The 22,734-nt window shown below is 36.5% G+C and overlaps 1 protein-coding gene across 6 annotated transcripts in view; it reads left to right on the forward strand.

Annotated features, from left to right (window-relative positions):
• Window positions 1–3,104, forward strand: part of NOVA1 (NOVA alternative splicing regulator 1) — a 153,537-nt gene extending 150,433 nt beyond the window's left edge. For all 6 annotated transcript variants that reach the window (XM_030482574.2, XM_030482575.1, XM_030482579.1 and 3 more), the window contains one exon: window positions 1–3,104. This exon is cut by the window's left edge and continues 3,670 nt beyond it. The gene's annotated coding sequence lies outside the window, so the exon portion shown is untranslated.
• The last annotated feature ends 19,630 nt before the right edge of the window (window positions 3,105–22,734 follow it).

Consider the following 22,734-nt stretch of genomic DNA (forward strand, 5'->3'; position numbering starts at 1 on the left):
TGTGGAAATGATTTGTAATGTGATGCTTTAATTCATTGCACGAAAGTTAGTATGTGGCTTCAAACTTCCACAGGTAGGCGTACAACAATGACTATTCAACTATACTGGTTGAGAATGGAGAAAACCAACCATACAAGGGCCAAATGTACGTTACAAAACTCAACTATTTATAGACTTGTTTTGCTATAGGGAGACTGGTGAACACGCTGAATAAGAATTACCTCAGTTCTGCAGCTTTCTATGTCTTTTTAATGCATTCTGTTTCAGGGTCACTTTCAATCAATATTTCATTTACTTACTGAGATTGAATGGGCGCTCTGAGACACAGTGTGCTGTTTATCATACAGATGGGACGCCTCATTGCAGACCCGGGAGCGTTCCCGCCGCGCCGGGAGCTGTCCTTTCAGCACCACACAATTGCCGCTTGAAGTTGCATTGCCGTTTTTTTCTTTTTCACCAGGAGCTTTTCTTTCAGCACCACAACATTGCACTTAGACTTTTTAAACGGCTGCGTCCCTCTTTGCTCTGAAGACCAATTTCGTCTGCACTTCCAGTTATTGCTGTTACCTGTAGGACTTTCAATCCTATTTCACCCTCGCCACCCTTCCCCCAAACAGTTTTAAGATATCTATTTCTGTGGAAGTCATTTTTCTCATTGAATGATCAGAAACAAAGATGAATTCTAACCTTTAACGGCTCATTCCGACTCATTGCTTACAGTAGATCTAAGCTCTTTTTTCTGCTTATTCGACTCCTTCCAGCTTCCCATCACATCTGTAACAAACTTTTAAAAGTATATTGCCACACCACCATGCACAAGCCTACCTGCACAGTAGAGAGAGATAATTCCATCGCATTCAGATGGTTAACAGAGGTTAGCACGTCCTGTATTTATATATATATATTTATATCGCTTTCTAAGAAAGTGCATATTAATGTTTACTTTAAAGAATGTGTAAATGGTGCTATCGAGAAATCTGGTCAATTTTATCCCAGTCTTTTTGTGTACCACTTCGAATGTATGAGATTTATTTTTCTATTGGAAAAAAAAAAATAAACAGTCTGAAAGCATTACAATTGGTAGATTTTAGTAATTTTACAGTGAACTGAATCCCTATGTCATAGTATCATTAAAAATTTAATGATGGGTCATGCAAATTACAACATGCTTAATGATAATAGTCACACATTTCTGTCTGGACACTCTTCAGACCATCTGCTGACTCCTAAATGTCTGTTTCACCTGAGATGAGATGTCTAGATACTCCAAATTTTAAATGTTTTGATGTGGATATGGAAAAAGGGGTTGATTGAGTGCTACTGTTTACTACAGATTCACAAACTGAGACTGGTTCATCAGTGGTAGAGATTCAAATGGTATCTCTCAAATGCAAGGGAAACGTGGCTTAGCATGTCACTATCTGGTGCAATGCAGTCCCTGTACATATAATATGCTGCATCTTTACTAAAAATGCTTTAAAAATCTTTAGTGAACAAGAGAACAATATACTCTATTATAGTTATAGAAATATGTTGCTTCTAGCAGTTTGCTGCTTTGTTTTTTCCTTAGACATTTAATAGTATATAATTGTTATCTGAAATTATATGCTAATGCCTTTTGTTCAGAGGGTAAGTACTGTGCTGCTTTAACCAGTTGTTAGTAGACAATTTTACACACAGCACATTGTTTGTAGCTGTATTCATATTTTTTCCTCTTAAAATTGTACTTAAATACTTTAGGCCAATTCATTCCAAATTCATTATTATTTTAAAGGTACAATATTTTTCTATGCAGATTAATACAATTAGCTCTATATTATATAAACAGAAAGATACGCAGAAAGGTTTACATTACATATAAACATAAATATTGCTCTTTGTAAATGAAAATTCCTCTTTTGTGATTAAAAAATACTATAATTTCAGGTTTACAATACAAATATTGTTTAAACTGAAAGCATTCAGTATTTTGCTTACAATATTTTTTTAAGGATAATTTAAAATGTGTAGCTTTAACAAAAAAAGTTTTACACAATTATAGTGGGTGAGCAGCTGTTTCCACATTGTTAGGGCACAGAAGTTAAGAGTTCAAATTGCCACATTAATCAAAGAATTGAGACTATGAAAGCCATTTCATTTAATCTCATTATTGAATAAACAGCTCTGTAGTGATGCCTATTTGTACTTGTTTCTCTAATAAAAATGCAACTGTAGCTCTCAACACAAATTAGTTTTAATTATTTAAATTATATGAATTTGTCAAACATAAATAGTCTAACACCTGTTTTGCCTTTTCATTTTATGGAAAAAATATTGCATGAAAACTAATAGATGATGATAGTGGGGAATAACAAAGGTAGGTTTACGTATTTATTGTAATTCTATTAATTAAAAAAAAATGCAAGTGTGAGTTGATTACTATCAAGCAGGATAAAGAAGCAGTCTGCTTCATAGCTGTGCAAGGACACAACAGAAAACAGCAAAACAGAAGAATGTCTCATACACTGAGTCAATGCAACTGACTTGTCCTGTGCTCATCTTTGAGAACTGGTGACCGTGATTTGCAGTACAGCAATTCATCTTCCGAATACAATGATAACATTACAAAGTAATGAGTGGTGTAGCTCTTGAGACACTTAATCAGGGCACCAACAGGTACCATGACAGTTACCAATATATTTGAAAAAAATCTCAGGCAAAGGAAAAAGACAAATTTGGGTTTCCCTGCTTTATATTTGTTTTGGTAATTCATTTCAGGAGATCTGCTTGTGCATACATGAAGAGTACCCAAGTGTCAGAAGGGCATAATGTGGTATAAAAAACAATTGGTAGCTAACTCTGAAAATGGAGAAAATGTGTGTTTTCTCCACAGAATAGTATAATCATATTTGTTGCTTCTGTTGCATGTTATATTTTGTTTTAAAAGATTTACTATTTAAAATTCTGAACATCTTAACACGCTGCCCTGAATTCACTTATCATTTGGTGGAGGAGGGAAATAAACATGTAATCCACTTGTGGTTGGTGGTGGTGGTCTTATATGGCACTTCAAGCAGTGATAATTTGTATGACTTTCTGTATATTAAACCATACCTTAATATTGAGTCTGTTTGTGGTGTATTAACTGTTATCCTTTCTTGGTAAGGGAAATGTGCTAAGCAGATAGTTACTGTTCTAAATCAACAAGGCAATTTTAGAGTCACACGAAGCTGTTGAAACCTACCACTCGGTAGTTCATCTGCCAGATTCATCATCTTTATTGTTCCTTCTGGAGGTGTCTCTCTTCCTTTGTGCAAAATATTTCCAGCAGGCAAGCTTATCATGAGAACTTACGACACTCCAAGGATATGATTATGTGGCCATCACAGTTAATATTCTGCCCTACATATCAATAACGTAGCTCAGGGTTTCAGAGCTGTCTATTTTTGAAAAATGCAAGTTACAGAAAACATTTTCTAAAGCATTTTATTATATTTTAGAGTAAATTTTCTCCCAAAATGCTTCTATGGTTATTTTGCATTAGCTGCACTCCCTTTTCAGTGCAGTTATACTCAAATTTTTGCATATCAGTCTTTTTTCAGACCTTTTATTTGCAACATTTAGTTATTGTTAAATCAATCAATATACTGCAGGAAAGGTACTGTGGGACTACTGAATTTGGTTTTATGTCATTCGAATTCAACTAAAAATAGAACAAAATCATATTTCTAGTGTTGCAAAGAACTGCAGCATGCAGCTACTCAAGAAAAATCTGGATTTTATATAGTTCTTGTTATAATTTAATAAATTTATAATTTGAAACTATATAAATTGCAACATCATTTAAAATTAAGGAAAAAAAAAAGAAAGCAGGATGTTTTAAATGCTACCATTATAAATTGGACAACGCCTTCCTGTTTTAGTATTTCTGATGTTGAAAAAAGAGCTAGTAACTGTCTTTAAGCTTCCAGAACTATTCCTTTGTTGATCTAAGCACAGCTTTAGGAAAGAAAAAAAACAAAAACAAAAACAAAAAACTTTTAGAGAAAAAAATTTCTTTTGCATTTATGTATTAGACTGGATCTTAAGCCTTCATTTCTAATAGACTGCTCTAATAACATGGAACTATTTTACAATCTAGTTAGCTAGTTTGTAATCCTGGTACATAATATAAGTAAAATGATAGTATTATCTTTGCTGATGTCGCATTCAATGCTGCAGTGTATCTCAAGAAGCCTTCATGTTACTAAAGATACTATGATGACAAGCAGGATAATCAGGTTTCATATTAGTATCTTTGAAACAATATGAAGTTTTTAAATATATTTCCCTAAATAGGTGGAGTTCTTTGTTACTTAATCTGAGCTGTTAGTGTGGAGGGGGGATTAGGATTAAAACAATTTTTTTTAATCATCTCTTGTATTGATACAAAGTAAACGTCAGTCTAAAATTAATTGCTTGCTTTCATTTCTAAAAGCTCACTTGGCAATGTATCACATTCCAGACTTTTTTGAAACCCAGTGAAATTTTGTAATAATCTGACCTGGCAGCAGCTATTCCTGGCACAATATATTATTCCTCTTTCAACACCTAGAGGATATAGCACACATCATTGAAACATTTTGATTTCTACTGTGCATGCTAATTTTAAATTCAGATTGGAACTCTGAGTATTATTTAGCTTGAAAACAGAAAATGTAAGCAAAAAAAGGGCCATATTTGAGAACCTCTTTTTACATGACAGCTGATGGAAACATCAGCAATATTCTTTGCTAGCCTCCATGTCTGTTTATGTGAATGAGTTAATTGTACACATATCTGTAAGCCAGTATAGCTAGAAGTACTAAAAGATTTGTATCCAATTTGTATAAACTAATCCAATTTGCATTTTTCCTTCATTTGAGCTAAAATAGTCAGTGCCCTGATATGTTCTGATCAAACTTGGTGTAACAGCACAGGCACATCTAAACATGAGCAGCTGCAGACTCTGAGAAGTGGAGGATAGGAATGAAGAAGCAGTAAGAGCGTGATTTTATAAAAGCCACAAGACTGCAAAAGTGTGTCATACAGATAGGTTTATAAAAAAGAAACCATTTTACCTTTGAATGTAATGCTGCAAAGAACAAGTGTGTTTTCACTGAAAGTTTATTCATACCCAGTTGGTAAACTCAAACCTTAGAGAAATTTATTCTATTAAAAAAAAAATGGTTTTGAGGTGTCTTGTTAATTTCACATCCACAGTTCAATTAAATTATTTTTTTTTTCCCCCCAGTCAATGGACATTGCTCTCTGAAGAGTGAAAAGAAGGGGAAATTTTGAAAAGAAGGATGTTCCTAATCAGACTGCATTACTTACTGGGAGCCAATTTGACTGCATGCGACTAATGCCTTAATTTTTATCATTGTTGTAGGTCATCAAGACAAGCAATGAAGTGTCATCACTGAGAATAATTTTAAGTCAGAAATTGGAATTTTTTTTTTTTGCTCCCAGCATCAGCAGGACTAGTAGGGTTCATGGCATCCATGGGTTCAGGTGTCTGCTCTTTTTCTGTAAGAGTTTGACTACATTATGTTCAAGCAGAACTCCTGATGAAAAACACTAATTCCAGTTTTAACTGAACATGCATATTTCTATATACAAATATACAAAAACCTTTAATTCATGTTTTTAAACAAAGCACAAATGGATATAAAAAAGGACTCAGCAATGAATCAGTAGTCCAAATTTGCCCACATATAGGCAGGTATATCACTATTAATGCTATCTAAATATTTGCATCTTATCAATATTGTTCACAGGATAATCATAAAGTTCACACAAGCTTCTTGTTGTTTGGTGGAGAATCTCAGTTTTGAAGGAGCTAAACTAGTGTATACTGGTGACCAGAATTAATGAAGAAACAACTAGCAGTTGAAGTGATTGATTCCAGCCCAGGTGATTGACTCTAGAAGTATAAACACTAAAAGAAATATTTATAGTAGTCTTATTTGCCCAGACTGAAGACTTTTTCTTAGAGGAAAAAGAGGTATTATAGAAACATTGTCCAAGGGAGCTAAGGGTCTTTAGAGCTTTGATTTAATTTGGCTTCCCGTGAAATGGAAATTTTTGTTATAGTGAAAGTACTGGCAAGAAAACAATCACTTCTAGTAATAGTGAGGGTTTATTTTGTTAAGGTGAACTGGTATGATTGAAGTTGCAGTCTACTTTCATCAATACTTAAAAAGGGGGATACTAGTTCAGAATACATAGTTTAGAATTAGTCATGGCATCAACCTCTCATGTTCGAAGTTCAGTGTTAATAGATGGGCTTTCCCCAGTATGGTTAACTTTGGATAAAGATACCAAGGACAAAACTTCAAAGAGTTTACTTTGTTTATACAGGAGGGCATGCTCCAGAAAATATTGTCCAGAATAAAAAACTACTTAAATAAATTAATAATGTGATTACTAGCCTTTTTGTTGAAAGCAATTAAAAACCAGATGTCATTTCAGTTAGATGTGTATATCCTAAATACTGTACATATAAAAATCACTGAGCAAAACCTGATGATTTTTCTTCTATAAAACTCCACTTCCAGCTTTTCCAAATATAGTTATTATATCAACAGCAATAAAGGACATCTGCAGGCATGGTTTTAATATGTATCCCCCTATTAACCAGTTTTCCTGTACTGCATTTCATATTTTATTCCTTCAAAATAAATAAAAATCAATATAAGTATGCCCTAAGAATGCTTTTATGCATATTGTTAAAGCATTGAATGCATACAGCATATGCAGTCCTAATACTGTGTTGTTCTGGAATGACATCATTCCGATTTATCTTGCCTTTAATATGAGACAAACTAATTGATCTAATTTGTGTTTTCAACTTTCAACATCTGTAACAGAAAAAAAAGAAGCTATTTAATATGATGAAGGTGAGTTTGCCAGTTTCCATTATTTTTAAGAATTGTTTTGTAAGAAATCAAATGACCTGGTTGGATAATATTTACCTTTTTATTTTAAGAAATACGCTTGTGTGTGTTCTCAAACTGCCCATCCATTTCTACCCATACTCAATATATAGTTGCTTAATATAAAAGGAAACAAAGTAAAAATCAAATAGGTCCTGTTTTGCTAAATTTTGATGGACAAGGTTATCTGTCTTGTCTGATAGACAGAACAAGCACACTTAGCCCAGGAAAATACAACACAGATTTTTCAGGTGTAGAGCAGGCAGGAAAACAGGTAGCATTTGTTTCCAGTGTGTAGGTATAGGTATATATATGCTTATGATTTCAGCAAAGAACGCTTCCCTGGACTCCACATCTTTCTTTATATCAATGCCAAAGTGTTCCCCCCTCCCCTCCATGTGTCACACTTAATGAATTTTAATTTTGACACAAGTTTGTCTTATCAGAATTTTTCTGTCTAAAACTCACTTGAAATAATTATGCACTTTCTGCAGACGTGTTCAGAAAACTGGAACTGACTCAGGGTAAGTTCACATCTCCCATATCCTACCTCAGAGAAGTAGCAAATGGATCATTTTGGCTACATATCATCTGATCTTTGTATAGAACTATATTATAAGACTAATTATAATAATTGTAAATAATTTTAATTTCATTGTTTCTGGACATAATTGAATAATGCTTCAATTGCAAGTTGCACTACTACCTGAGAAGTCTGATTTTTAAAAAAGTTATTGTAATGGCCGATTTTTACAAATAATTCTGACCACTGACTCACTCAGTGCGGTGTGCCATAGCCTTTGTGCTACCTAAGGCAGGGACATGCAAAGTCAAGCCAGTTAAACCCATTGTGTCTGAGGATTTATTCTATCTGCAGAAAGAAAATACTTATGTAGCTGTCACTGATTTCAATAGAACTAGAAATTAACTTCTACTTGCCTATGTGTAACGCATGCCTCTCCCTGTCCTCTCTCAGTCTGCCAAGAAGTACAAAAGGTATTCCACCTAGGCTTCCACCTGCGAGGCCATGTCTCATTACCAGATTCTTATGTCTAAAGGGCATTATCTAGTGCCATTATTTTTTTTTATTATTTTTTTTTTTAGTATGATAAAATGTATAATTGGAAACCCTTTCATATAGAAAGATTCTTTTTTTCCAGTCATGATTTATCTTGAACCTGCCTGTCTTTAAACTTCAAAGGAAGGTGTTACCAGTAGTTTCTGCATAAATTCTTGTTTGACCTATAGTATATAAATTTTAGAAATGTGAACTCTTTAGGTAAGGGACAATTCCACAGACAGCCATAATGTGTGAGCCAAGTACCTAGGCTTGATCTTTTCCATTGTTCCACATATGCCCATAATTAGTAGGTCATCTCTTCTCCATTAAAATTTTCTGGGGGAAACCTCAGCTTTGCTAAAAGTCAGTAATAAGATTTCTGTGAAGTCAAAATTTTAACTGTGAGCACATGACCTTCTACTACATTTTTTTTATTATTATTCCAGACATCTAAATAGAAATTGAAAATCCTAACATGGCACTATTAGTTTCATACAACCCATATTCTTTAAGGTTATAGATCTGATATGATGGTAAGTGCTAATATTACATATTATCATCTACTGGTTTTTTCTACTCCTTTCTTTTGTGTGCACTCATGCTGTGCAGACTTACAGGGAAGTCTAAACAGGCTTCACATCACCTTTCCTTGCTCTGCCTGTACAGTCCATGTGCTTTATTACAAATACTAGCCACACTGCTGTCCAACCACTTGCATTCCAAATTCCACCTCTTTTTTTCCTCTTCCCTGACTGGATTTAAAATATGTGTAATCATTTTAGGAATCATAGAATCGTATCATAGAACCATAGAATCAAGCAGGTTGGAAAAGACCTTGAAGATCATCAAGTTCAACCGTTACCCCAGGACTGCCAAGACCACCAAAAACCATATCACTGAGGGCCTCATCTACATGGTTTTTGAACACTTCCAAGGATGGTGATTCCACCACTTCCCTGGGCAGCCTGTTCCAATGCCTGATCTGCTCTCAGTGAAGAAATTTTTCCTAATATCCAGTCTAACCCTCCGCTGGTGCAGCTTGAGGCCAGTACTCTTGTCCTGTCGCATGTTACCTGGGAGAAGAGACTGACCCCCACCTCGCTACAACCTACTTTCAGGCAGTCGCAGAGAGCGAAAAGGTCCCCCCCTGAGCCTTTTCTTTTCTAGACTAAACAACCCCAGTTCCCTCAGCTGTTCCTCATAAAATGTGTGCTCCAGACCCTTCACCAGCTTCATTGCCCTTCTCTGGACCAGCTCCATCACCTCAATGTCTTTCTCGCAGTGAGGGGCCTAGAACTGAACACAGTATTCAATGTGCAGCCTCACCAGTGCCAAGTACAGGGGGATGATCACTGCCCTGGCCCTGCTGGCTAAGGTATTGCTGATACAGGTCAGGATGCCATTGACATTCTTGGCTGCCTGGGCACAAGCTGGCTCATGTTCAGCTCCATCAATCAGCACCTCCAGGTCCTTTACTGCTGAGCACCTTTCCAGCCACTCTTCCCCAAGCCTGTAGCGTTGCATGGAGTTGTTGTGGCCCAAATGCAGGACCCGGCACTTTGCCTTTTTGAAGCTCATACTATTGGCCACTGCCCATCGATCCAGGCTGTCCAGATCCCTCTGCAGAGCCTTCCTACCCTCCAGCAGATCAACACTCCCAGTCAACTTGGTGTTGTCTGCAAATTTACTGAGGGTGCACACAATCCCCTCATCCAGATCACCAATGAAGATATTAAACATCAGTGGCCCCAATACCAAGCCCTGAGGGACACCACTAGTGACCAGTTGCCAACTAGATGTGATGCCATTTACCACCACTCTTTGGGCTCAGCCATCTAGCCAGTTTCCAGCCTAGCAAAGAATCCTCCTATCCAGGTCATGAGCAGCCAGTTTCTCCAGTAGAACGCTGTGGGAGACAGTGTCAAATATTTCATTTAAATCCAAATAGATAATGTCCACAGCCTTTCCCTCATCAACCATGCAAGTCACCTTATCATAAAAGGAGATCAGGTTGGTCATGCAGGACCTGCCCTTCATGCTAACTGGGCCTGATCCCTCAGTTTTCCCACACATGCTTTATGATTTCACTTAGGATCATCTGCTCCATGGCCTTCCCTGGCACTGAGGTCAGGGTGACAGGCCTGGAGTTCCCAGGGTCTTCCTTCCTGACCTTTTTGCAGAGAGGTGTCACATTGGCCAACCTCCAATCCCCTGGGACCTGTCCACTAGACCAGGACTGCTGATAGATGATGGGCAGTGGCTTAGCAAGCTCCTCTGCCAGCCCCTTCAACGAAGGTAAAAACCCCACAAAATTACAGTGTTAGAATACTGGCAGTTTAGGTTCTAGAGTAATTTTCTCTTGACCTGGTGCAAAGATGAGCACATGCACAAAAAGCTTTCTCCCACATTCGCAAGAGATTAGTCTCAACTCTGGCATATATTGTTGCAAAACCCGAACTATATTTGCCACGATGCTTATTATATCACAGCCTACAAAAACCTATTGGTAATATCAAATATTAGGCATGTAATCAAAGTAGTTTTGGAAAGGCTAAGAAAGATGAGGAAATTTGAAAGTGCAAGTGCTCTATGAAAGAAGGTATGTATTCTAGAAGGTGTAAGTTAACCATTATTACATTGCTAATACAATGTTAGAGAATACCATCATAATTATATAGCAGCTCTTTACTACAAAGGAGTGCTTGCAGCAATGAAGCTGTTGGTAACTACCCTCTTTGAAAATGGTATGGCTTAGGAGGAAACAAAATTTCTGGAGGCAAGATCTGAAGAAAATGAAATATCTCCATATAGAAGTCCCTCCTCAAAGAATATGAAACTGTTCATGGATAAAACCTATGAGGGTTTTTTATCATTTAATATTATTATAGACTCTAATGAAATTAATATTAATGGATTGAAAAACTTACCTGATAACTTATTCAGTGTAAAAAGGCTATTTCTTTGTTTACACCGGTATTGTAAGTCCCCCAAAACACTGTTCTCCTTACCTAAGTCAGTCCTACTGAGGTTAAAAAGGCCTCTGTGTAGGCATAGGCATAAGCATAATCTGGTGCTATATAGGGAAAACATTAGAAAATGGGAACTATCAGCATTATGAGTAATGGTTTTGCAGTAGTGTCCATGTTGTGTAATGTGCTCTGCACACAGATAAGGCATTGTAGTCTGGAACTTGTCTTAATAAGGTGAGTGGAGTTTACCATTCAGTGAGACCCTTTAGAGATCAAAGCAAAGAAAAAATTGTATAAAAGACATATGAAAGAAAATATCACTTGAGCACCGCACTATTCCTACTCTAGGCCATATTCCATAATCAATTTGAATAAGTTAATTGATGTAGATACAGTTCAGCCTGGCAGAGATGTTAATCTTTATTAGGAAAAATAGTCATGCTACAGGGAAATAGGCTTGCAAGAATCATAGAATGGTTGGAAAGGACCTTAAGATCATCTAGTTCCAACGCTCCTGCCATGGGCAGAGACACCTCACACTAGACCATGTCACCCAAGGCTGTGTCCAACCTGACCTTGAACACCGCCAGGGATGGAACATTCACAACTTCCTTGGACAACCTGTTCCAGTGCCTCACCGCTCTCACAGTAAAGAACTTCCTTATATCTAACCTGAACTTCCCCTGTTTAAGCTTGAACCCATTACTCCTTGTCCTATCGCTACAGTCCCTAATGAAGAGTCCCTCTCCAGCATCCTTGTAGGCCCCCTTCAGATACTGGAAGGCTGCTATGAGGTCTCCACACAGCCTTCTCTTCTCCAGGCTGAACAGCCCTAACTTTCTCAGCCTGTCTTCATACGGGAAGTGCTCCAGCCCCCATCTCATGCTCGTGGCCTTCCTCTGGACTTGCTCCAACAGCTCCATGTCCTTCTTATGTCGAGGACACCAGAACGTTCTGACATTTCACACTGTACAAGTAGCCTTTATAAAGGCAATGCCTTGTATAGGAAATACTGCTATTCCTGCCTGTATGCTTTCCCATGCAGTCTAGAACCCAACCCTCTTACCTGCACCCCCTCCCAAACCTCCAGGTTCGGGAATATAAAATGTCTATATGAGCTGTATTTATAAGTGTAGCAACTGTCTATATCAAGCATATCTAACTTAAAATGAGTAGTATCCCCTATGTTTAGGCACCATCAGATAGTTTTGTATGACAGTCTGTCACTGTTGTTTGGAGATGTCTCATTAAATTTCTTTCTGTGCATCATTAGTACTAAAACTACTCAGTTTTCCATTTTCATTATTTGACAGCGTAAATAGTTCTTTGATAACATGGTAGATCTCACCTTTGTCATCAAAGGTGAGATCTGTTGTATTCTTTCATACTCACCATATTCTTACAACAGATCTATGCCATCAAAATATTACAAAGTTTCAGTGAGTGTAAGTTCAAGAATTTCTGAATAAATGTCACTGATATGGTGTAACACCATCAAAGTGGTGTTAAAAGAAGGGCTCTCAATTTTGAGCACCTCCAGTAAGGCTGCAGACGACTGAAAATTACTTTAACTGGCATTTATGTAATTCTGCGTTCTACTTTAGAGGGTCACATAAATCACCACTACCACTGTGATGGTGAAGTATGAGCGCTTTATCACTTCAGAGGGATTCACAGTCTTGTTGCTTAAATTGCCCTTGTACTCCTTTCCACCGAAGGAAAAATAAAGTCTATTCCCAAGATGTTCCTATCCAGAACAGCTAGGGAGGCAGTCACAACATTTCTATTATTTACCTAGCTACCAGAAAGCCATATACTATGTAGGAAAAGTCATTATATGAGATGCAGAGGAATCAAGCAGCAAGTACAAAAGTGGAGAAAGAACCCTATGGTTTGCTGTACTCCTAGCGGTAAGCTCTGAGACGATGGTAATATACATAATGGCATTGATTCAGACTAAGTAATGGTTAAAACCCAGCTGTTTATAGTTCTAGCAATTATATTAAATCAGTTGGGGGGGGGGGAAGCAAACAACAAAAAGGAAGCAAAATCATGTTAATTTTTATCTTTCTAACCAGCATTTCTAAAATGCATTAAGAACTTTTAAACTATAACACAATCATAAAATTTTAAGTGCTTGATGGAATAATAATTTCTTGGAAGAGAGGTATGAAGCATATTGGAGTGCAGTAATGTGAAAAAATAACTTCTCTTATTTTAGAAGAATTGAATCAGTATTCACTTCCATTTTACATTCAGTAATATTACGTGTAATGTGGTATAGTTGGCAAGATAAAGATCTTCCCTGGACATTTTAGACTGCTGAATTTTTAACAGTAATTTAGATGGGATTCTATTCAATAACTACCTTTGAAATTTTGCTTTGGTAGGCTAATAGAAAGCTTGCATTTCAGAACATGGAATGGATACTTATGTTTCTTTTCTTTGTTCCTAGACCTTGGGAATTACCAAAAGTACCTAGGTTTGAACCCTGCTGTTAAATCGGTAGTTGCCTGCTCTGCCTTTCAGTGCTTACATTACTTTAGGTTATGTCACTTTAAGTTTAAATAAATTAGAAATCTTCAAATTCATGAGGACTTTGAGGGATATAAAGATATGAAGAAGTATGCTAAAAGGCCAAATAAACTGTCTTACACTTTCCTCTTTTTTTTTTTTTTCACCTTTCTGAATCCTGAAGGTAGAAAATAACCCAGTCTTTGAGGTCTTTTAGACTTGGCACCAGCTCTTAATGATACAACAAATTAAGTGTTTTCTCAGGCAAAATACACAAAATGTGATATATGCAGGATATATAGAAGTGAAATCAAACTTATCCTCGGGGCACCAAGGGTCAAATAAGTCATGGAGACCACCTATAGCTTTCTCCCACAGTTAGTGTGATAACAGAGGCAAGTTTTGGAATATGCTGTCACAAAAGAACTTAAACAAGCTGAAAAGTGGGACATTGCATGTGGTTTAAGTCTAAGAATAAGAATCTAAGAGTCTAAGAAAATAAATAAAAAAAAAAAAGAAAAAGCTACTTAAGCAAAAATAACAAAACAAACAAACCCCTTGAGTTTTGTCCAGCTCTAGAAAACCAGTTGTCTTTGGCTGTTGCCATGTTTCATTTTAAACCACATCAGCCCACAGCTGCTGCTAAGACTTCTCAATCTGAACACTTTAGGAAGCTCTGCTACAGCCATTTTCGCAGTCTGAAGAGATGGTTTTCCTGTTCTAATTACCGGTTACCAACTGATGCACTCATCGAAAAAGCAGTAGGGTTGGATTCACTGGTTTTCCCCTCATCCTCAAGGAGGCTAAATGTGTATCATGCTAAAAGAATCATCTGACCATCACCAGGGGATTGCACTGAAGTTGTGCCACACCAGTAATGGAAGAGATGCTGTCATTCAAGAAGTATCATTCCTTGAGGAGACCAGAATCTAAGACTCTGCTGCCCACCATCTTCCAAATCACTAGACAACACAATTTTGTCCTCCTCTTCCTCCCCATGGTCATGAATTTTTCATTTTTTATTTGTACTTTGAAAAAACATTTTTCCACCCAAAGGAAACCTGCTGGTGATTAAGATATTCTAGAAAATAGGGGCTTAAACTCTTAGTTGTACGAACTTCATGGACAAGGGCATTATGTAATCTTTTATATAAATCATGACTATCAACCTACCCCACCACATTCTCTAGTGAAGTTTTTTAATGGATGATCTTGCTAACTCTGACGCTCTGTGGTTAGGAGTAGTGCCTTGCTGTAAATCTGGTCACCTGGCTAGGCTCTCTGCCTTGTTCCCTAATGCAGTCTTTCTGATAGCTAATTCTTTTAATTGAATTTTACATACCTCTTGACTAGGACCTCTTATGGCTTCTTCTGGGAGGCCTTCCCTTAAATCAGTCATTTTCCATGACACCTGAGCTAAATTTTCCTTGTTGATTTCATTTAACTCCTCCAAATCTTACTTTGTTCTCTCATTGACTATTTGAAAATAGGAAAGAGTGAACAAATGCTCTCAGTTCCTAAACAATGAGAAGTGAATGCAGGTTGAAGAATGGAAAAAAAAAGGAAGGCATTATCTGTTTCCTTATTCATATGCATGAGTAATTCCCATTGCTGTTTAATGGCAGTAGTTTCAAGAAGCCATACAACAAACAGCAAACTTCCATTAAGTCATGTGTGTGAACTGATTACACCTCAGTCTCAGGTGAATAGCAGAAAGTTTTGTCCCTCAGAGGTACACGCATGCATTTGGGAAAATAATAATAAAAACTCCATCCAAAAAGTATAAAGCCTCTCAGAATATTTTCCATTTTGCACATGCAGTTCCCAAAGATATGGTTATGATTGAATGGGTCTAAGTATCTCCATAACCACATGTAGCCTTACGGCTCTCACATGTGTAAAGGATCATCTAGAATACATAAAAGTCACTGGTTTCAGAGTTAACATGAGGAAAACACTTTGCTGGCTCATATTTACACCCAATATCACATTAGCTGAAAAACAAACAATGTGTTCTACAAGCCAATTCAGTTAAACTAGTCAAAATTCATCTGGAAGAGTGCCAGTTTCTTGCTGATTCTTTCCTGATTCTGAGCAGGATTTAAGATCACCCATGTAAGAGACAAAAGATAAATATATTTGCTCCTAATTTGACTCTAGATAATGTAAAAAATCAAGTTTCTGCTTTTTCTATCCAAGTTCTACAAGCCATCTCAAGGAACAGGAGATTCCAGACTTCTGAGTATAAGGCTCAGCGATAATCTGCCTTGGGAATACGAAGTCCTGCTTGTTTTGCGAGCCAGTTTTCACAGTCTTAAGATGTAGGTAGTTACAGGTTGAAGTATGCTCTATCATTTTTGGAAACACCCACTAAAATCATTATGCTTAATACCTTTGAGATCACACTAGGCATCCATTTACATCTTCAGACACCTAAATACTCTAACACTTTAGTTGTCTTCTACACTACAATGTAGCTGTTTTGTTGACTTTGACAGCCCAAAGTTAAATATCTAGTTTCTATTTACAGTACAAATTTAGCTAATTCAGAAAGAAATCTGCAGAAACCAGCATACATATCAGGGGCATGTACAGGCTAGCCAGCAAGAGAGCCCAAGTGAAAGAGCATATTTTCAGTCTCACAGTGTTCAGTTGCCTAACTTTAGGCCCTGAATAGGCAGGTACCACAATTTCAACTACTTCTGTCCACAATTTCAGCTACTTCCAGAAGTTGTTCACTTGTCATGAACATGTCCCACAGAGCTCTCAAGAAGTATATTACCTACTTTCTTACACTCCTAATTTCTGATGCAGTAATATAGGGGTAACAATACTTGTTTCAGTGCCTTCTAGGATTTGAAACTTCTTCCATTTTCTAAGCAAATATTAATAATACCAGGGTAGTTAGTATTCTAGGATAGGAACTTCCCTGCTGTATTTAGTATTTAAACTTATTATGTAAGGTGCTCTATGACACTAAAATTTAGTTCTTACTTCTCTCCCTGGTGGTTACTTTGCTTCTTTTTTTCCCTTTTACCCAGCAAGCATTTAATTAGACTGTGCAAAATACAGCACCTTCAAAAGCACTAGTAGCTTTTGCTATGGATTGATGACTAACACAGTCACTTAAAAAAAATGAAGAGAGCTATAAGCAGAGGAGGTAGAGTATCAAACAGAACCTAGATCTTTTAAAGCTTGGCCGAGTCTATTAACTGTTAATTGATAAAAAGAGGGATAAATTTAGTCTCATTTCCTGCTCTCCTTTTGGAAAGAAATAGTTGTGTTTTCACAATGCAATTTTCAAATGAGTTCTGTAATATAGATAAGGAAAGATACACGTCACCTGATATGAGATACATATTAGAGTGCAAGCTTCTTTAGTGTACACATAGATGCAAAAAATACTGACACCTGAGCAACTATTGGGCAAAATAAAATATCTAGATGTCTAGTGAACCTAAAAATAAAAATAAACAAAGCATAGGCATCTCCAGCAATTACCAAAGTTTTGTTGTGTGATAGCACATAAGAGACAGCCTTTCAAGTGTGTGAAAATACTAGCTTCCTTAAAACCTAAAGATGTCTGAGGTCAGCCACACAAACCTGACCTCCAAGGTAAATATCGGCTTTTGAAAACATGTTTTCATACATCAATATGCAGCTGCTTCATGGTTGAATAATAAGAAACTGGAGAGAAGTAGGGGTGAAAGAGTTTGGTTTCCAGAAGAAATGAAACCCCAGATATTTTACCCAGACTTCTCACAGAATCATAGAATCAACTAGGTTAGAAAAGACCTTTAAGATCATCAAGCGCAGCCTTTAGCCCCAGGACTGCCAAGACCACCACTAAACCATGTCACTGAGGGCCTCATCTACATGGTTTGTGAACACTTCTGGGGATGGTGATTCCACCACTTCCCTTGCAAGCCTGTTCCAATGCCTGACCACCTTCTCATTGAAGAAGTTTCTCCTAATATGCAGTCTAAACCTCCCATGGTGTATAAAGGGGGTGCTAATTGTTATCAACATAAAAGAGTGATAACTCATATTTTTAGTATTATGGCCATTTGGGACTAGCAAGGCTGAGTTTGCAAGGGTTTATTATTTTCTTTGTCTCAGGAATTTCATCTTAGAAAGCTCTCAGATGTATTTTTGTAGTTTAAAGTGGATTAGACTCTGACTCAGAGATATATATGTCAATATTACCCTGTAAAAAGCCATTGTCAAAGAAGAACAAGTATGTCTCAGTGTCACACTGCGGTGATGGAAATAACCATACTCACAGAAAAGTTATCTAAATCATCACCACTATTAGAGGGTTTTAAAATACATGAAAAACTTGAATATTTTGCTCATCATAAAAGCTGAGATCAGCCACCACTTCACTAAAGCCAATTTTCTTTGATATTAGGACTATAGATAGTGAACATTAAAATACCAAGCATCTCAATGTTGATGCATCTGCAAAGATATCTCCTTGTTGTGCTGAATCAAATTGATTAAATGTGTTTATTTAGAATGAGACAAGTGTACTGTGCATAGTATAGGCTTAATACCCTGTTGTTATACTAAGGGTTTTTTACATGCGTGTGCACCATATTTTTGTTAATGGTTTCTTTTATCACGTATATTCTTATCATAAACAAAAATCTGTTGTGCACAGTAAAGTAGAAGTATCAAGATGAAAGCTGATCCAAATAGTTAGTGTCAGCAAATGTAAAGCGTCTCTAGCAATGCAACTCTTGTGTTTTATGCTAAAGAATCTAAATTAAAAAGAAAAGAAAAAGGGGGTGAGCAGGAAGATTATAAGAAGCAAGCCCTTGGGAACAAAATAAAAGGGAGATGATAAAGACTTATGATTTTCATTAAAAGATAAATCTGATGCAGGTCTAGACACAAACAGATGTAATGAGAACTGCAGAGACTGATGAATCCTTTCCTTAACCTGCTTCCTGAAAACATGCAAGCAATGAGGAGTGGAGTAATGGAAACAGGATCAAATGTAACAGTACAGTATCGCCCATGATGGACAGTAAGAGTTACAGCAAGAATTTGTCATAAACTGGAATGTCATCAACTGGAAGTGAATGAAAAAGAAGGTGACCTTATTAGTGGGTCAGAAAATGATACTGTCACCAACAGAAAACAGCTGAGAGAAAGGTAAGTGTGATTCTAGAATACGCAGAGATAAATGCTTCTGGTGGAAAACCTGAAATATTAGTATCACTCTGCACAACATTCATATTAAAAGGAAAAAAATTATTCAATCTGCGTGGGTAAAGGTAAGTGCTACTGGGATAACCAAAGGAATGGAAAGCCTTAAGAGAAGAATGTTATTTGTAAATACAAATACACTTATTGTATTATACAGAAATAACAAATAAATGAGTTATTTAAGGTAAAGGATAAATGATTGCAAACTGCTCGTGAATACACTGAGTCTGAACACTGAAATTCTTTCACCTGTCAGAGTGGTTCTTGAACAGCCTTTCATTACAGCTAGAAGGGGAAAAACCCAGCTATAAGATGGTTGCTATTTCAATCAAGACCACTGAAAGTAGCATTCATTTTTTTCCAAACAAGGAAATAAACTCAGAGGCTGAGGAGATTCACTCCTATTCAAAGTTGTACATTTCTTGGGCCTTCAGACAAAATACTGATCTAATTCAGCCTTGAATAGATTTATCTCTCATGTCTTCTGACATAGGCAAAGTAGCTTTCCTGATCACTGCACATCCTTCCTTGCTTCAAGCACACATATTGCTTGTTTCAGGAGGTATTTTCTTTCTTTTCTTTCTATTTTCTTTCTCTTAGGCCAGAATATTTTAAAAACTCCTTGTTAGGCTTCTCTTGAAATCCCTTCCACTGCCTTATTTCAGTAGCATAATGTGTTGAGGATAATAAACTCAGGTCAGCAGGGTTCTCTGAAACATCACGTACATTTACGATGCTGTGGAAATGTATTGACCATATGAGATAAATGAGAAGACAGGATGGGAAGTGGAAACTACAGTTTCCTATGAAACTGGGAGACCTGAGTATTTAACCAGCAAAATAAACATCCAAAGTTATATGACAGTGATTATAACTGGCTCACAGAAATGCAGCATTTATAGCAAGCCTCTAGCAGTAGAAGGATTTCTAAACCAAAAATATCCCAGATAAAAAAGTCTATAAATCTACAAGGTCATCTCTTCGGTGAAAATAGCATTTGACCATGCAGGGAGTAAAAAGCCAAACAAAGAATAATGTAATTCTATTAATTTCACTTTTGAATTACTCATTTCTGACTTTTTTAGTATCTGATTTTAGGAGCACATTTGTAACTGATAGGAAAAGTTTGATTATTTTCCTGTGCTATCATATACTTTAAAATAATTGAGTCTAGAGGTGCAGAAGGAAGCTGGATTCTTCCTAATTGGGTTCATCTGAACTTTTTACAATCTACACTGAGAAAATTTAATTGATAATTAACAGCACTTCAGATCATCTACTCGTGAGACTTTAAAAATACATGAAAAGCTGACAACTCATTGACTGAATGAAAACCAGTGTACACAATTAAATATAAAGAAAATCTTGATTGCCTAAATCAAAGCTTACTGTGTTGCACAGATGAATAAAATCTGCTACATTAAGACTCCTTTTAATGTCCAAATTGTTTCTTAAGTAGCAAATATGTTAACCCTCAAACTCTTCAGTGCCACACCACATGTCTCCCTTTCAGAGACCAAAAGGGAGCAGGCAGTAGTCCATCATAGCAAGTCAGTTGTTGTTTTCTGTGAATTGCATCTTTCAGCTGCTGATTTCTGGCACTATGAAGTAGGAAGTTATAGATGTTGCAACACTTAACCACACATTTTCCTGACAAAGTCCAGGCAGAGATTCTTCAAGGGATGCATCCCTTGTTCACTGGATTCATTGAATTTTATATTTCCCAATATACTTTACATCTAATTAGTTAGTGGATTTATTCCAGTGTTGATAATAATGCATGCGCCTGTTGCCTCTATGCTGAAGATAACAAGTCTCTTGTACACCCCAAAGAGGCAAGTTTAACAACCTTTCATCTCTACTTCCTTCCTAGATAATCTTGGGTACAGGAAAACTGCAACATGCTTTTGCTACAGTTAGTATCTGAGCTGGAACTGGCAATAAATTAATGCTGATTCTTAGGTTAAATTTTAGCCTGGAGACCATGTATTTTCTTTAAGCACCAAAACAAAAGAAACACACAATGATGTTAAATACATACAGGAAATTATATACATATATATACACACACACATATAGAAAGTGAAAATTCAACTAAATATATGTGCTCCACTGGTTCATCTACAAGGAAGATGGGGATAATTTTATATAACCATGCACCACTCTTAGGAAGGCTTTTTCAAAACAGTTACTTTTCTCTCACCATAATAAGTAATCTCCAAAGATGGAAGGATATTGATAAGAGACAGCAGCTGATTGAAAAATTCCAACCAACAGTAGATGGTATAAAATAATAAACAAAGGCCCGTGCTTGACATGTTGAATAATTTTTACTTCATTAGGAAAAAGTTCAACACAAGAGATAGATATCTTAAAATATCTGACACCTCTGAATACAATCAGAGAAGTAGGCAAGCAAGCCATAAATCCTGTGGTGAAGAGACAAGAAGTTCCGATGATTTTGTTAAAAGAGAGCAAATATTAAGCCCTAAACAAGAAAGTATATTTGTTCATTCCAGTGGGGTTGCCAACTCATTTCTGACTCTTTTTGCATGACTCTCTAACTTTTTGGAAATATAGGTGGACCCTTTGGGACAGCGACAAGGTTGGCAGGAGTATCAGCTTCTCAATAAATACACTCCTGTGTGGCTGGTTCCCAGGTGCCATTTCTCCAGAACAAGTTAAATTACTTGAAAGAACAATACCATTGTCATGAACAGCTTGGTAAAGTAACCATAAAATTTCTTCTACATTCTCCCTTCCTTAGCATAACTTCACCACATATATTTTTTAACTTGAGAAAACATAAATCAGTTATAAATGCAAATCATTTATGAAAAAGTACCATAGAACAGCGAATTACATAGGTAAAAGAACATATACATATGTTCTTTAGGCTTAAAATCCTAAAAAAAGAAAATCCTCATTTGTTTCCTGGAAGCCAGTTATGGTAAAACAGTTGCTAATGGAGAAAGGCTTTAAGGCCATTCCTACACCTTCACCTCACATGCAACTCACTGTGACTTTTAAGGATATCTTGCATGAAGATTCAGTGTGAGCAAATTCTTTAGTGTCAGACACTAGTCCCAAGTCTTAAGTCAGTCTGGAAACGTTTAGTCTGAATAGGCAGAGCTTGTGGCTACAACTGCATCCCATGTTCCAAAACAAGAAGATATAATGTTGAGGATGATAAAAGGAGGTGAGAGACTTAGGGCAGAGTCTAGATTCCTTCTCTGTTTTCACCGGTGCTAGTTAGTTGTGGATCAGATCTTTATGAAGTGAAAATCTTGAATACAACTGTAAATGAAGGCTTAGGAACACTGATAGTCCTGAAACAAATAGTGGGCTACGCAAGAATGATGACTATATATACATCTTCTTATGAACTATTTGCATGAGCAATTTCAGAGTCTGGCTAGCACTAAAAAGTATTTCCACTGGGATTGGCAAAAAAAAGTTATATTGAATAAGGGATTAAGTATATGAGAATTATTTCAATAATGCCTTTCATTCTTATTTTCCAGTTTCATGCTTCTGTCAGATCGTGGAAACAAGGAAAATATGCTTTTAATATTACTCATTCAAATTCCCTTCAGAATAGGAACAGTTGTTTTTGTTTGCAGTGTTCTTTCCCCTCACTTCAGGGAGATGATTTGGGTGCGAAGATGAATTAGATTCCTTTTGCTGTTTATTTAATTTATTTATTTTCCCAACCAGACAAACCAAAGCTACTGAAGATACCTAGAGGAAAATCAGAGATTTTTAAAAGACCCAAGGCAAATTAGTTATAAACTTACACTGAATTTCAGTGGTATGCTCATAGCGAAGAGACTTTTCCATCTCTTAATCTCTTACAGAATTGTATATATGCATGTGTCTCTATTATGGATATATTTGAGAAAAAATAATATAATAACTTAAAATCAGGATTAAGGACAAAAGAAGTTTCTGCATCTCTCAACAAACCGATTAGATGATAAATATTTAGCAGAATAACAGAATGTTTGAAATGAACAGCTCTTTCTAAAAAAAGGGCAAGTAA

Source organism: Strigops habroptila, chromosome 4, assembly GCF_004027225.2.
Source record: "Strigops habroptila isolate Jane chromosome 4, bStrHab1.2.pri, whole genome shotgun sequence".
In the NCBI taxonomy this organism is placed as follows: Eukaryota; Metazoa; Chordata; class Aves; order Psittaciformes; family Psittacidae; genus Strigops; species Strigops habroptila.